Source organism: Papaver somniferum, unplaced genomic scaffold (genome assembly GCF_003573695.1).
Source record: "Papaver somniferum cultivar HN1 unplaced genomic scaffold, ASM357369v1 unplaced-scaffold_33, whole genome shotgun sequence".
NCBI classification, from domain to species: Eukaryota; Viridiplantae; Streptophyta; class Magnoliopsida; order Ranunculales; family Papaveraceae; genus Papaver; species Papaver somniferum.
The window spans coordinates 7103488-7120038 of record NW_020644373.1 but is presented as its reverse complement, the minus strand read 5'-3'; the positions used below and the strand labels follow the sequence as shown (position 1 = coordinate 7120038).

The 16551-nt window shown below is 35.2% G+C and overlaps 2 non-coding genes and 1 pseudogene across 2 annotated transcripts; 1 reads left to right on the top strand and 2 right to left on the bottom strand.

Moving 5' to 3' along the window:
* Positions 1-8334: 8334 nt before the first annotated feature.
* Positions 8335-15137, bottom strand: LOC113342030 (annotated as a pseudogene).
* A 322-nt stretch (positions 15138-15459) lies between these two features.
* TRNAN-GUU lies at positions 15460-15531 on the top strand. The gene has a single exon. It is a non-coding gene; the product is annotated as a tRNA-Asn (tRNA).
* Positions 15532-16110: 579 nt separating this feature from the next.
* On the bottom strand, positions 16111-16184 carry TRNAR-ACG. Its single transcript has one exon. It is a non-coding gene; the product is annotated as a tRNA-Arg (tRNA).
* Positions 16185-16551: the final 367 nt, after the last annotated feature.

The window sequence follows — 16551 nt, the reverse complement described above, 5'->3', positions numbered from 1 at the left end:
TTGAGTTTCTTAAACAACTCAAGAGGATTGTATTTGGATGAGAAAAGGGCCAACGATGTCAGTACATCACATGGTCCTCAGTTTTCAACAAAGATTTTAAGTTTTATCAGCTCTTAAAAGTCGTTTTCTAGTTCGTTTTCAAGGGTAGTTCCTATATATTAGTTTATAATTTTTTGGGGCTTTAAGCCTCTTTTCTTGTAAACTTCTCTTGTAAATTTTGTTATTTATTACTATAATTTTTGACTTATAAAAAGAAAAACCTATATACTAGGAAAATATCCTGTTTGAAACCAATGACCCGGGATTAGTAAAAAAACTAAGCAGGGATCTATTTTGATGGAAAATGGTATTTAGATTTTAGGAAAATTCCATAATATGATATCTAAAAGCCAGTTTTACCGATTTGAATAGTAATTATGCCAAATGTTGAGCGTTACAGCACCTTAAGTTTCTTAAACAACTCAAGAGGATAGTATTTGGATGGGAAAAGGGCCAACGACGTCAGTACATCACATGGTCCTAAGTTTTCAACCAAGATTTTAAGGTTTATCAGCTCTTAAAGATCGTTTCCTAGTTCCAGAGCGCTTTCAAGGGTAGTTCATGTATACTAGGAAAATATCATGTTTGAAACCAATGACCCATGATTAGTAAAAAAACTAAGGAGGGATCTGTTTTGATGGAAAATGGTGTTTAGATTTTAGGCGAATTCCATAATATGCTATCCAAAAGCCAGTTTTACCGATTTCAATAGCAATTGTGCCAAATGTTGAGCGTTACAGTACCTTAAGTTTCTAAAACAACTCAAGAGGATAGTATTTGGATGGGAAAAGGTCCAATGACGTCAGTACGTCACATGGTCCTAAGTTTTCAACCAAGATTTTAAGGTTTATCAGCTCTTAAAGGTCTTTTTCTAGTTCCAGAGCGCTTTCAAGGGTAGTTCATGTATACTAGGAAAATATTATGTTTGAAACCAATGACCCATGATTAGTAAAAAAACTAAGGAGGGATCTGTTTTGATGGAAAATGGTGTTTATATTTTAGGCAAATTCCATAATATGCTATCCAAAAGCCAGTTTTACCGATTTCAATAGCAATTGTGCCAAATGTTGAGCGTTACAGCACCTTAAGTTTCTAAAACAACTCAAGAGGATAGTATTTGGATGGGAAAAGGTCCAATGACGTCAGTACGTCACATGGTCCTAAGTTTTCAACCAAGATTTTAAGGTTTATCAGCTCTTAAAGGTCGTTTTCTAGTTCCAGAGCGCTTTCAAGGGTAGTTCATGTATACTAGGAAAATATCATGTTTGAAACCAATGACCCATGATTAGTAAAAAAACTAAGGGGGGATCTGTTTTGATGGAAAATGGTGTTTAGATTTTAGGCAAATTCAATAATATGCTATTTAAAATCCAGTTTTACCGATTTCAATAGTAATTATGCCAAATGTTGAGCGTTACAGCACCTTAAGTTTCTAAAACAACTCAAGAGGATAGTATTTGGATGGAAAAGGGCCAATGACGTCAGTACGTCACATGGTCCTAAGTTTTCAACTAAGATTTTAAGGTTTATCAGCTCTTAAAGGTCGTTTTCTAGTTCCAGAGCGCTTTCAGAACGCTTTCTAGTGTAGTTCCTGTATACTAAGAAAATGGTCTGTTTGAAACCAATGACCCGGGATTAGTAAAAAAATTGAGGGATCTATTTTGATGGAAAATGGTGTATAGGTTTTAGGCAAATTCCATAATATGTTATTAAAAAGCCAGTTTTACCGGTTTCAATAGTAATTATGACAAATGTTGAGCGTTACAGCACTTTGAGTTTCTTAAACAACTCAAGAGAATCGTATTTGGATGGGAAAAGGGCCAACGATGTCAGTACATCACATGATCCTCAGTTTTCAACAAATATTTTAAGGTTTATCAGCTCTTAAAAGTCGTTTTCTAGTTCGCTTTCAAGGGTAGTTCCTATATACTAGTTTATAAGTTTATAATTTTTTGGGGCTTTAAGCCTCTTTTCTTGTAAACTTCTCTTGTAAATTTTGTTATTTATTAATATAATTTTTGACTTATAAAAAGAAAAACCTATATACTATGAAAATATCCTGTTTGAAACCAATGACCACGGATTAGTAAAAAAACTAAGGAGGGATCTATTTTTATGGAAAATGGTATTTATATTTTAGGAAAATTCCATAATATGATATCTAAAAGCCAGTTTTACCGATTTCAATAGTAATTATGCCAAATGTTGAGCGTTACAACACCTTAGGTTTCTTAAACAACTCAAGAGGATAGTATTTGGATGGAAAAGGGCCAATGACGTCAGTACATCACATGGTCCTAAGTTTTCAACCAAGATTTTAAGGTTTATCAGCTCTTAAAGGTCGTTTTCTAGTTCCCGAGCGCTTTCAAGGGTAGTTCATGTATACTATGAAAATATCATGTTTGAAACCAATGACCCATGATTAGTAAGAAAACTAAGGAGGGATTTGTTTTGATGGAAAATGGTGTTTAGATTTTAGGAAAATTCCATAATATGCTATCTAAAAGCCAGTTTTACCGATTTCAATAGTAATTGTGCCAAATTTTGAGCGTTACAGCACCTTAAGTTTCTAAAACAACTCAAGAGGATAGTATTTGGATGGGAAAAGGGCCAATGACATCAGTACGTCACATGGTCCTAAGTTTTCAACCAAGATTTTAAGGTTTATCAGCTCTTAAAGATCGTTTTCTAGTTCCAGAGCGCTTTCAGAACGCTTTCAAGTGTAGTTCCTATATACTAAGAAAATGTCCTGTTTGATACCAATGACCCAAGATTAGTAAAAAAAATTGAGGGATCTATTTTGATGGAAAATGTTGTACATATTTTAGGCAAATTCCATATTATGCTATTAAAAAGCTAATTTTACCGGTTTCAATAGTAATTATGCCAAATATTGAGCGTTACAGCACTTTGAGTTTCTTAAATAACTCAAGAGGATTGTATTTGGATGGGAAAAGGGCCAACGATGTCAGTACATCACATGGTCCTCAGTTTTCAACAATGATTTTAAGGTTTATCAGCTCTTAAAGGTCGTTTTCTAGTTCCAGAGCGCTTTCAGAACGCTTTCTAGTGTAGTTCTTATATATTAAGAAAATGGTCTGTTTGAAACCAATGACCCAGGATTAGTAAAAAAAAATTGAGGGATCTATTTTGATGGAAAATTGTGTATAGATTTTAGGCAAATTCCATAATATGCACTTAAAAGGCCAGTTTTACCGGTTTCAATAGTAATTATGCCAAATGTTGAGCGTTATAGCACTTTGAGTTTCTTAAACAACTCAAGAGGATTGTATTTGGATGGGAAAAGGGCCAACGATGTCAGTACATCACATGGTCCTCAGTTTTCAACAAAGATTTTAAGGTTTATCAGCTCTTAAAAGTCGTTTTCTAGTTCTCTTTCAAGGGTAGTTCCTATATACTAGTTTATAAGTTTATAATTTTTTGGGGCTTTAAGCCTCTTTTCTTGTAAACTTCTCTTGTAAATTTTGTTATTTATTAATATAATTTTTGATTTATTAAAAGAAAAACCTATATACTAGGAAACTATCCTGTTTGAAACCAATGACCCGTTATTAGTAAAAAAACTAAGGAGGGATCTATTTTGATGGAAAATGGTATTTAGATTTTAGGAAAGTTCCATAATATGCTATCTAAAAGCCAGTTTCACCGATTTCAATAGTAATTATGCCAAATGTTGAGCGTTACAGCACCTTAAGTTTCTTAAACAACTCAAGAGGATAGTATTTGGATGGGAAAAGGGCCAACGACGTCAGTACATCACATGCTCCTAAGTTTTCAACCAAAATTTTATGGTTTATCAGCTCTTAAAGGTCGTTTTCTAGTTCCAGAGCGCTTTCAAGGGTAGTTCATGTATACTAGGAAAATATCATGTTTGAAACCAATGACCCATGATTAGTAAAAAAACTAAGGAGGGATCTATTTTGATGGAAAATGGTGTTTAGATTTTAGGCAAATTCCATAATATGTTATCTAAAAGCCAGTTTTACCGATTTCAATATTAATTGTGCCAAATGTTGAGCGTTACAACACCTTAAGTTTCTTAAACAACTCAAGAGGATAGTATTTGGATGGGAAAAGGGACAATGACGTCATTACGTCACATGGTCCTAAGTTTTCAACCAAGATTTTAAGGTTTATCAGCTCTTAAAGGTCGTTTTCTAGTTCCAGAGCGCTTTCAGAACGCTTTCTAGTGTAGTTCCTTTATACTAAGAAAATGGTCTGTTTGAAACCAATGACCTAGGATTAGTAAAAAAAAATTGAGGGATCTATTTTGATGGAAAATGGTGTATAGATTTTAGGCAAATTCCATAATATGCTATTAAAAAGCCAGTTTTACCGGTTTCAATAGTAGTTATGCCAAATGTTGAGCGTTACTGCACTTTGAGTTTCTTAAACAACTCAATAGGATTGTATTTGGATGGGAAAAGGGCCAACGACGTCAGTACATCACATGGTACTCAGTTTTCAACAAAGATTTTAAGGTTTATCAGCTCTTAAAAGTCGATTTCTAGTTCCAGAACGCTTTCAAGGGTAGTTCCTATATACTAGTTTATAAGTTTATAATTTTTTGGGGCAGCCTCTTTTCTTGTAAACTTCTCTTGTCAACTTTGTTATCTATTAATATAATTTTTAACTTATAAAAAGAAAAACCTATATACTAGGAAAATATCTTGTTGAAAACCAATGACCCGGGATTATAAAAAAATAAGGAGGGATCTATTTTGATGGAAAATGGTGTTTAGAATTTAGGAAAATTCCATAATATGCTATCAAAAAGCCAGTTTTACCGATTTCAATAGTAATTATTCCAAATGTTGATTTTTTTTTTGCTAAGTCAAGAAATTGTATTGATAAAAAAAAATATTTACAAGATAGATATAGGAGAAAAGAGATCAATGTGACCCCAAAAACTCCTAAAACCTATTTAAAACGATAATAAATTACATTTGGGAATTCAATAGAACTTAAGAAAACTGGGCGACCTTCAAAATGAATACCAACCCCATCCTCTAATAAACAACCACGCTTTGCCATGGTATCAGGTGCAAAATTTGCCTCTCTAAAGGAATGTTCAAAACGAATTGAACCATATAAACCTTTAACTTCCATCCATCTTTTCCTAGCAAACCAAGGAACGTTATCTTCTTCCAAAGCCTTCAACACACTTGTAGAATCTGATCTAATAACAATGCAATCATATCCCCACTGAACTGCCCACTCCATACCCACAATAATACCATACAATTCAGCCAAATAATTAGAAGTAACTCCCAAGCTAATACACAAAGCACCAACCACCTCACAATTTGCATTCCTTGCAACAACACCAGCTCCCGCCACCCCTGGATTACCTCTTGAGGCGCCATCTGTGCACAAAAGCAATTCATTAGCATTAGGAGGAAACCAAAAACACTCCTTAGGATCAGTAAACTTCACCTTTCTATGCCGAACTCGAAAAAACTCCAGAATTCTCAAGTCTTCCAAAGAATTATGCATAAAACTCTTCATTCGAACTGAATATTCTTGCATCAAATTAAAAACACGTTTTTGAAATAAAGACCAACAAGGATTCTTCTTTTCATACACTTTTTTGTTTCTAGTGAACCATAATTCTGAACGCACAACCATATTCACTACCAACCACAAATCCTTAACAATACCACTATGATTTTTTGCCTCATGGTAAGAAGTAATAATATCATAATGAGGTTTAATTTTGAAAATACCTTCAATCCACTCCCAAGCTCTTTGCGCAAAATTACAGCTCCAAAGAACATGTTGGAGAGACTCCTCCTCAATCTGACACACACTACATTTGGATGCAAGTTGAAATTTGAATCTGCTGTGTACCTTATCAAGAGTTGCACACGCACCACGAATAAACTTCCAGTTCTGAGCCGCCAATGAAGGATGCACCACCCTCTTCCATAACAGCCACGCCTCCCTCAAAATAGGATATTTCTTCCTAATCAACTCCCTTGCTGCCTTGACAGAAAATTTACCTTGTAAATCAGGCATCCAAATACGCCTATCCACTCCCATATGAATTTTTGGTAAATCTTGTGTACCACACCAGCACTTAAGAGGAGCTGCAAATGAACTCCTTGAATCTGCCAATCACCTTGCACAATAATATCACATACACGAGCTGATCTGTCTAAGTCCGTGCGATTTAAAACACTAGCTAAGGTTGTATTTCCATACCAAATATCAAAGAATAAAGAAGTATCCCTACCGTCACCAATAAAACACTTCGTGTTATTCACCATCTCCTTATGAACCCAACGAAGACCAGGAAGAATAGAAGATTTCACCCCCGCCATCTTAATACGACCATCCCTACAAGTGAATTTGGCTTCCAAAAACCGAGCCCACCTCTTACGAGAAGATTTTATAGACCACCACAATTTCATCAGCAAAGCTTTATTCATAGTCCTTAGGCTAGTGATCCCAAGACCACCTTCCTTTAAAGGACTACAAATCTTATCGAAACCTACTACAAAAGCTCTAGAAAGGTTAGAATCACCCGACCACAGAAAATTACGAATCACACGCTCACATTGAAGAGTGAATTTTACCGGCCATTTGTACACAGCCATGTTATGAATGGAATAGCTCGAAAGAACATTCTTAACAAGCACAACTCTATCTTGAAAAGATAACATCTTACCTTTCAGAACCGAAAGTTGATCCTTCAACTTATCAACAACGTTGCTGATGTGACTATACTTTACCACTCCCGGCATCACCTTAACTCCCAAATACCTATCAGGAAAGTTAGAAATTGCCATACCCAAGAAGGTAGCAATGGTCCGGCGCCTACTCAAAGTCCCACCACCAAAGTAAATCTTGCTCTTCTCCCTACAAACCCTTTGACCCGAGGCTTGCTGGTAACTCTCCAAAAGTTTCACCAAATTCTTCACACTCTTCATATTTCCCTTGCAAAAAATCATAATGTCATCAGCAAAGAATAAATGAGTTGGAGCAATACCCTTATGTACGAAAGAGAAAGATTCCAACCCCCTAAATAAAGAACTGTTACAAATAATGAAGAAACTAGTAGATTTAGATAGGAAGCAACATAAAATAACCAAATTTTATACCGGAATATTCGGTTTGATAACCTGCTACTAATTCTTCTTCGGCTTCTGGTAAATCAAAGGGTAACCTCTCACATTCTGCTAGGGAAGAAATTACAAAAACTGCAAAGTAAAAGTGGGTATTTCAACCTATTTATTTCGTTCCTATTCTTCTTTCTAAGAAAAGTAAAAGTGGGCTAAAAAAAAGGATAATTTCATTCCTGATAATTATTTATTTCACCTGTGGATAGGACCATACTCGGGATCGGGATCGTGGGGAAGTACTACTTTATCGTTTCTACCAACTTGAAGCCCCGTTATGATTCCGTTTATGCAGAAATACCTTTTTTGGTAACTTACATTATCTCCGTTACTAATCCTTTGTATATTTTGGTGTTCCTAACCGTCCACTCATTTTTGCTCGATCCCCGGTATGGTAATACATACAATATAAGTTAAAACAAAACTCTAGCCAGTTGATCTTTTCTACCCGCTTCAAACCGTGATGACTAATCAACCAACCTTGGGGTAATTTCTCTTTTTTTGCTTAACTCTTGTACATAGGGAATGAGTCTCAACCTTTTTACCGCTAATTTAGAAGCTGTTTTGTTTCACTCATATAACTATCTAGTTTAGGTCATCACGCCGAATGACGAATAAAAAAACGAGGATCTCTATTCACCCCATTCAACTTCTTTCCTAGAAAAAATTAGGTAAAAGTTCATGCCCCAACGAATCGCACGTAAAGATATTGATAACACACATGGAGTTAATGGTATTTCATAACTAATCGATTGAGAAGCAGCTCGTAGACCACCCAAAAAAGAATATTTACTATTTGACCCATATCCTGACATAAGAAGTCCAATAGGAGCAATACTTGAAATAGAAATCCATAAGAAAAACACCTATACTGAGATCAGCTAAAACAAGACGATATCCAAAAGGAATTACTGAATAACTTAGTAAAATGAATATGACTGCTATAGAGGGTCCGAGACTGAATAAAAGAATATCCCCTCTAGATGGGAGAAGATCCTCTTTAAAAAGTAATTTTGTCCCGTCTGCTAGAGCTTGAAGAATTCCCAAAGGACCCGTGTATTCGGATCCAATACGTTGTTGTACCCCCGCATATATTTTTCTTTCTAACCACACAATAACTAATATTCCTATCGTGATTCCCAATACTGGAGTAAAAATAGGGACAAGCAACCATATAAGACCATAGACCCCCTTTAAGGATTCCAATCTGAAAAAAGAATTGATAGCCTGTAATTCTGTCGTATCAATTATCATATTAACGATCAACTTCTCCCATAATGATATCTATACTACCTAGTATCGTCATAATATCCGCCAACTTCATTCTTTTAACTAACTGAGGAAGAATTTGGAAATTGATAAAACCCGGAGGACGAATTTTCCATCTCCAAGGAAAAGCACTATGATCCCCTATCAGAAAAATTCCCAATTCCCCCTTTGGGGCTTCTTGTCTCACATAAAGTTTTATTTTTGACAATTCAAAAGTGGGAGATGTTTTATTACAAATAAATCTATAGTCAAAATCATTCCAGTCAGAATCCCTTGCTTTATCAAAGCGTCGGGCTTCTAAATTTTCATAGGGCCCTCCCGGAATTCCTTCCAAAGCTTGTTGAATAATTTTTATGGATTATGTCATTTCACCGATTCGGACTAAGTAACGGGCTAATGAATCCCCTTCTTTTTGCCATTGTACTTCCCAGTCAAACTCGTCGCAACACTCATAATGATCGACTTTCTGAAGATCCCATTGTATTGCGGAAGCTCGTAGCATTGGCCCTGATAAACCCCAATTTATTGCCTCCTCTCCACCAACAACGCATACCCCCTCAATGCATTATAAATACATAGGATTTCGCGTAATAAGCTTTTGATATTCAGCAACCCCGGTTAAAAAATAATCGCAGAAATCTAAACATTATCTATCCAGCCATGAGGTAGATCAGCAGCTACTCCTTCGATACGAAAATAATTATGCGTCATTCGCATACCTGTGGAAGCTTCGAATAGATCATATATCAATTCTCTCTCTCTGAAAATATAGAAGAAAGGAGTCTGCGCACTTATATCCGCCATAAAAGGGCCAAGCCATGATAAATGAGAGGCTATACGACTCAGTTCCAACATAATTACTCTGATATGACGGGCTCTTTTAGGAACTTGAATATTTCCTAACTGTTCTGGTCCATTTACAGTTATTGCCTCGGTAAACATAGTAGCTAAATAATCCCAATGTGTTACATAAGGCAGATATTGTATAATTGTTCGGTTTTCCGCTATTTTTTCCATCCCTCTGTGTAAATAACCCAATATAGGTTCACAGTCAATAACGTCTTCACCATCTAGAGTAATGATGAGTCGAAGAACGCCATGCATCGATGGGCGGTGAGGACCCATATTGACTATCATGAGGTCTTTTCTTGTAGCTGATACAGTCATGTTTTTTCCCCGATTCATTATTCCATGAATTGCTGAAAACGAAAAAAGTTCATAAAAATTCAAAATCTAATAAATCAAATAATTCAAGCTAAAGCTTCAAATTAACTTAACTAGTCTTTGGCTCCCGAATCCAACCGACCTATTAATTCTTTATAACGTATTCTATTTTTTTTTACAAATAAGCCAGCAACCATTTCCGTTTTACCAGAGTTTTCCCTATACCTCTCTGAGATAAAAAGTCCTTTTTGTGAAATTCAAAATGGAAAGTGAGTCTCCGCATTTTATTGGTGAAACTTAATACTTGAAATTCAAAGGAAACGGACCCCTTGTTTTACTCTTTTTCTTCTTGCAAAATAACTAAGATGAATGCTTTTTTTTGTCATAAAAAGAGCGCTTCTCCTTTTTTTTCTTTTATAAAAAAATGGAGTTTATCGATCAGTAAAAATAATATCGGTTTTTAAAATCTGGTTCTGGTATACACAAAAAATTTATTTTTTCATATACTACCTTTTACTTTCAAATTTAATGAATCAATCCAATTTGCAATTTCATTCGCATATAGATACAAAAGACTGGTCGAGTTCTTCAACCCCCCCAAAAAAGTAAGGGAAAAATAGAGCCGAAGAAGATTCTTAGGTCATTGAGTCAGTATCCTATATGGGAAACCAGAATATAAATAAATATAAGACAAATGTGCGGGTTCATTTTTTTGCCTTCATATATGATGCCATATCTGGCACGTTATAGATAGGAAGGAGATTTACCATTAATTGATGGTAAATCGTGGATAGAGGATAGAGGATATCATTGAATCAACAATATATCCAGACGCATTTCTCCTCTTTGAATAGAGGATATCGCAATTTGCTTTGGATTGTTCAGTCTAAGCAGGAGACAATATATCTGGATACTATTAATTATTCTTTGATCCAAAGAACTATGCCATCTCAGTTGAAAAAGAAAGTATCTTTTCAGGAAAAAATCTGGTTCTGCTTCTGTGGTACTCTTCCATTTATTTTGATTTCTACTCTTTTTCATGTATGAGTCACTGTCATCCTCGTTAACTTCTTTTTCTTGGTTTGATAGATCTGATCCAATATCTTCTTGGTCTGATTCTTCTTTTTCTTCTTGGTTTGATTCTTCTTTTTCTTCTTGATTTTGATTTTCTAATTCAAGATCTTTTTTTTAGCTTTTTATTTTCACTGGTGGTTTTATTTCCATTAAAATGGGAAAGATGTGATTTTGTTGGTATAATCCACGGTTTAATCCTATATGTATCATATAGCCCCAACAATTCTGGGAAGAACAAAAGGTGCAGATTTGATAGGGGGGGGTTTAGTATTTCTTCATTCATTCCCATCCAATCAAAAAAAAAGTTTTTTCCACTGGATGGTTTTATTTGTTTATCAATCGCAAGATACGAAAGATCCTTCCTATCAATTTGATTAATGATAGAATAATAGTTAATTCTTGTTTTAGTATTTTTATCCATGCGGGTCTCAGTATCCATATTAGCCCAAGCCTCAATATCGATCTTCTTTCTAAGACAAAAAGAAACGATTCTCCAATCAAAATATTTTATATCCGGATTTTTATCCGTATCAACAATACAATCTTCTCCTGGATAATGACTTCTATATGCCTGCCGCCATATAAAAAATTGGGGGTTTATTTGTGTTGTAGTTATAGGGAATTTTTCGGCTTCCCTTTACTTGTAATGGTGATAGAGAAATATATGAATCCTTACCTTCTCTATAATTGATATATTTCTGTGATAAAAGATCATATCCATACTGTTTTTAAATTTTTTTTGTTTTACTCGATAATGAATCCATTACATAAGCATTTTGCTTCTTATAATGAAATACATTTTTTTGTTCATATGAATCCAATTTTGTTGATGCCTTGTTTGAAATCGTATGACTTTGATTGACTCCATTTCGTTGTTTTTGTAGAGCTAATTGAGACGATGTAATCTTAGATAAATTATATTGATAGTTATAATGACTGTTTAACCAATTTTTCCACCCATTCGTTTCAAAATTGCTAAGTTTTTAATGTCTTGATTCAGAATAAGGTATTCCTTGTGTTCCAAAAAATTTCTTTATTCTATCTTTAAGAAAAAAAGACGTTCCATCATATTGAAGTACAGATCTCATGTGATATTTGTTAATCACTTGGGTTTGTGATAATTTTTAAAATACATATGCCTGTGACAAGTCAACTGGGGCACAAAAATGATGTAAATTCTTATTACTAATATTAGAAAGTGCCCTCTTTTTAGTCGAAATGACATGGATTCTTTTTTTTCTTCAATTCTTCTTTCTTTATTTCATCATTGTAACTTTTTTTTATCAATCTCTCCTTTTTTTAAGTCTAGGGAAAATTGTGCATTGATCCTGGGAATATTAATGAGATATAGAAGGGTGTCCATATATATCTTTTCAATCAAAAAGTTTTAAAAAGAGTGTCGTTTACGTATTAATCTAGCACTTCTTCTTTGGAATATCCGCAAAAATCTTTTTGGCGCTTCTAATCTTTTATCGTTACAACTTGTATCGTTCGGATTAATATTTCTATCTGGAATTAGGAACTTTTTTTTTCTTGTCATTTATTATTTTTCAATTTGATTCTTAATTTACTTGTCCTATCAGCCATATCTTCTATTTTTTTTCTGTTAGTGAATAATTTGTCCAAGACATTGATCTAATTCGACTGGACGATTCATGAACTATCTGATTTTCTTTGAGAAATTTTTTTTTATTTTCACTTGATTCATATACTTTTCTCAATCCAACTAATAGAATTGGATTTACTTTTCCAAGCTCTTTTATTTATTTTTTTTTGAAAAAAATCCTTTTTATGAGTCCAACTTTCTTTTTCTTTTGAGTCCTTTAGAAACCCTTTTGTTTTTTCTTTTAAAACTCTTAGACCTAGAAAACCTTTTTTTTTTGTAATTCTTTTTTCTAGGTCTTTTAAAATGGGTTTTAATAAAGAAGGTCGTCTTCGAGGAGAACCAAAAGGAAATTCAGTTTCCATCCCCCAGACTGTCAAAAAGCAAGAATTTTCCTTTATTCCCCTTGGATTTTTATGATGAGATCGTTTCTTGGAACTGTTCCAAGGTTTCAGATAGAAAGGACATAGGATCTTTATTTGAATACCCCCTGTTAACCAATTTTTTGGAAATTCCATTTCGGATAATTGAACACCATTATAGGTGCATTTAACATGCATTTCTCTACCCCACTCTCTCCAATCCTCATTCCACTCCAGGGGTTGAAATAATAAGATAAGGCTGATGTTTTTAGCTATTATCAATGAAGGCAATCCAATATATTTTCTAAAAATTGAGTGGGCTATTAACAAGCAACCCCTTATTGATTGACCAAATAGAACAGTATCCCAGCTTTCCGCTACTGCTAGCCGGTCATTTTCCTCCCCTTTCTTCTTCCTTTTTTTAGCCTCTTCCTCAAAACTGGAGTTTTTTAATTCCGTACTTTTTATCATCCAATTCTTAAAAATAAGATTCCAAATTCGCGAGGTATCAGCAAAAATTTTTTTTTTTTGTAGATTCTGTCCAAAAAAGGGAGAATGGATATTTGTTTGAAACGGTTCCCAAATACCTGTTTTACGTCTTTGAGCGCGCATAGATCCTTTGATTATATCTCGATGAAAATCCAATTCTGTGCATAACGTAGGACAAACACTTCTTCTACTTCATCATTAGTATTCGTTGTACTATTTGTACGTTCGGTATCTGTAAAAATGACTACATGGTTGGCCTTTCTTGACCTAATTTCATGATCCTCAGCCGTTTCTTCTAAAATTGTTCCATCTTGTTGATCCAAACTGGTAATCAATTTGTATGACCATTGAGGAACTTCTTTATAATCAATTACGTTTTTTCTTTTATTCCAATTGATTCCTTTATAATTCTTTGATGATGTCTATCGGGTGTAACCGCATCAAATAAATATTTCGTTATATTTTCTGAATTAAGTTTTCCTTCTTCTGGAAGGAAGTATTTTCTCTCAAATTTTCCCTTTTTTTCTTCAAATTCTTGGTAGTTTGTGGGAAGTATATTATCAAATTTATTTATCCAAATCCAACCTTCTTCTGAGAAAGCCTCATCATATTCAAACTTGAGTTTAAATACTTTTTTTTTCGCTTTCGCGGCGGGTTCCGTTCAAAAAAGGATCATACCCTTCAGGCAGGCAGTCTTGTTCAGTCTTATCATTGCATAATCTAATCCTTTTTTCAAGTACATCCAGTTTCAGAGACCCCCTTCTAGAGCATCAATTCTATTTAAAAATGCGTTGTTTATGTTCTTTTTTCTTCCGTTGGTATAAACCCAATTATTATACAATTCTTCAGAAGAGGGTTTTTCAGTTGTGGACATAAGTATCTTTCCTTTTATCATTTCCAAAAAGATTGAAAAACTAGGTGGATATGTAAAAGAGATTCTTTCTTTTCCATCACTTTCACATGTAAAAAAAAATAGTGTGACATTTCGTCTCGGACAGCATCTTCAAATTGATCATTTTTGATATATCGCACTGGACGATTCCATCGTTTATAGTCGAAAAGAAGAGTAACAAGAGGTTTTTCAAACCAGAGGAGGTCTTTATCTTCTTTAAGTTTAAGTATTTCTAACTTCGAATTTTCTTCCGAACAAAGGGAAGGAGAAGGGTCTTCTTCGATGGATCCTTCTTCCTATTTAGTCCCCTTTCGTTTCGGAAATTGTTTCGATTTCTACATCTGTTTCTCCCTCACTTTCCCCCCTTTCTTCCGTTTCGGCAGTTTCTTCTTTTAGTTTCTTAGTAATAATAGGCAACGACATTCTTCCTAAGTAGTAGACACGGGTGATAAATAAGAGAATACTAAAGATCGAGCCATAGAATTTCTCAATTCTGACACAAGGTACTTATTCGATCTAACAGAATTATTTTTCCGTATCCAGAATAATACCAATCCAACCCATTTCATGAATAAAATGTGACAAATTAACCAACCAACAAAACTACTTGTTACAAATAACATCTTGTTGTTGCATCGAAACATATAAATGTTGACTAATCTGGCTAATGTTGAACTCGGTAAAATGAAATGGTTGAATAATTTAAAAATGAGATTATTCAGGAATACACATTGAATGCTGAGATTACGCATTGAGTTTCTTGTAGTAGATCCATAATCAAAAACGTTTTTGTGGTTGTTCCAGAAGAAATGAAACAAAAGATACGGTAGAACTAGGACAGTTATTGTATGAGGTCTACCCAATGCTAGATGGAGAGGCGCATAATAGATCTATATGAACAACATGAGCTGTCCCGTAATAAAACCCGTTGTTGCTGATACCTCCTTCTCGGTTCCTTCTTCCATAACCCGAGCTCGGAGAAGGAAGAGATAAGAGGGGCCTATGGAGAATGTGGTCAGAAATCCATAATAGAGTCTGACCACAACGACCGAATTTATTATCTTCATGCATAAGGATAATAGATTACCTAGTAGAAAAATCATCACAAACCCCCCTTTTTTCTTTTCTATTGCAATTTCTCGATTATTATATGATGATTTCTTAACTTTCTATATATAGAAATAGAAACAGATAGACTAGAAACGACATCTCTTATGTCAATGACACCAAAGGGATATTAAATGATGGAATTGAGATATGGATGGAATATAATGACATAGAGACACTTTGAGGTTCCCTATGAAATGAGGCATGGAACGAAGCCACTACGAAGAAGTTCCGGGAGTTACGAAGGAAGCTTCGGGCTCATATTGGTCATGGGTTGAGAATGAGAATTGAACTCTATGAGCTCGAATTTCCCGTTATTCCTCAGTAGCTCAGTGGTAGAGCGGTCGGCTGTTAACTGATTGGTCGTAGTTTCGAATCCTACTTGGGGAGATTTTATTCGAATTATTTCATTCAGATAGAAATGAAAGGGCTCGCGTTGACCATTAGGAGTAGGTAACCCGTTCCCTGTCTTTCTTTCTGTTGCATTCTATCCCATCATATCACATTCTGTTCTGCGATATTTGAGAATCGCCTTCAATACCTCGGTGTAGATCTGGGATAATCCTTTGTTCCATATCCCTGGGGCTATTTACAACTATCCAGTTAATCATTCTCAGATGTACGAGTACTAGCAGTGCATCAAAGATGCAGTCGTCGATTCTCCCGAGAGGCTACAATTACCGCGAGCAAACATATTAATGACGAGTCACGCTTTTTTGCTATGCTACTAATACTTGCACTTGCTCTTCTAGTCAGCCCAAGCCTGACTGAGGAAGAATATGGATTCGGGTCGGGCATAAATTTTTTCATGATGGAATCAGTCGCGATAAATAAGAAAAAAAAAAGTAAGACCATTCCGTTTCGACAAAAGACTCACACCCAAGTTACATAACTTTGGGTCCACTATCCCGATCAGTATTTTCCTACCCCCAGAGGTAAAGGAAAGGTCCTTCCCTTTTGGGCCAGTTGTGGGAGAGGAGGGATTCGAACCCCCGACACCGTGGTTCGTAGCCACGTGCTCTAATCCTCTGAGCTACAGGCCCCACCCCGTCTCCACAGGATATGTTCTCGGGAGTACCCTAAAAAAGGAACCTTTCCTCAACCATTTCATTTCGGGTTAAGAAGATGTGGAAAGCGCGTTTATCTCTAGAAGAAGGGTGCCTTCTGAGGTGTGAAGTGGGAGAGAAGGGATGTAATAATTGGGGTTTTGAAGAAAATGACCTTTTCATTTTTTTTCATATTGAATAAGTAATAAGAATGAGAGGTGTTAAGCTTTTTATCATCCTGGCGTCGAGCTATTTTTCCGTAGGACCTCCCCTACAGTATCGTCACCGCAGCAGAGTTTAACCACCAAGTTCGGGATGGATTTGTGTGGTTCCTCTACGCCTATGACACCAGAATATCGAACGA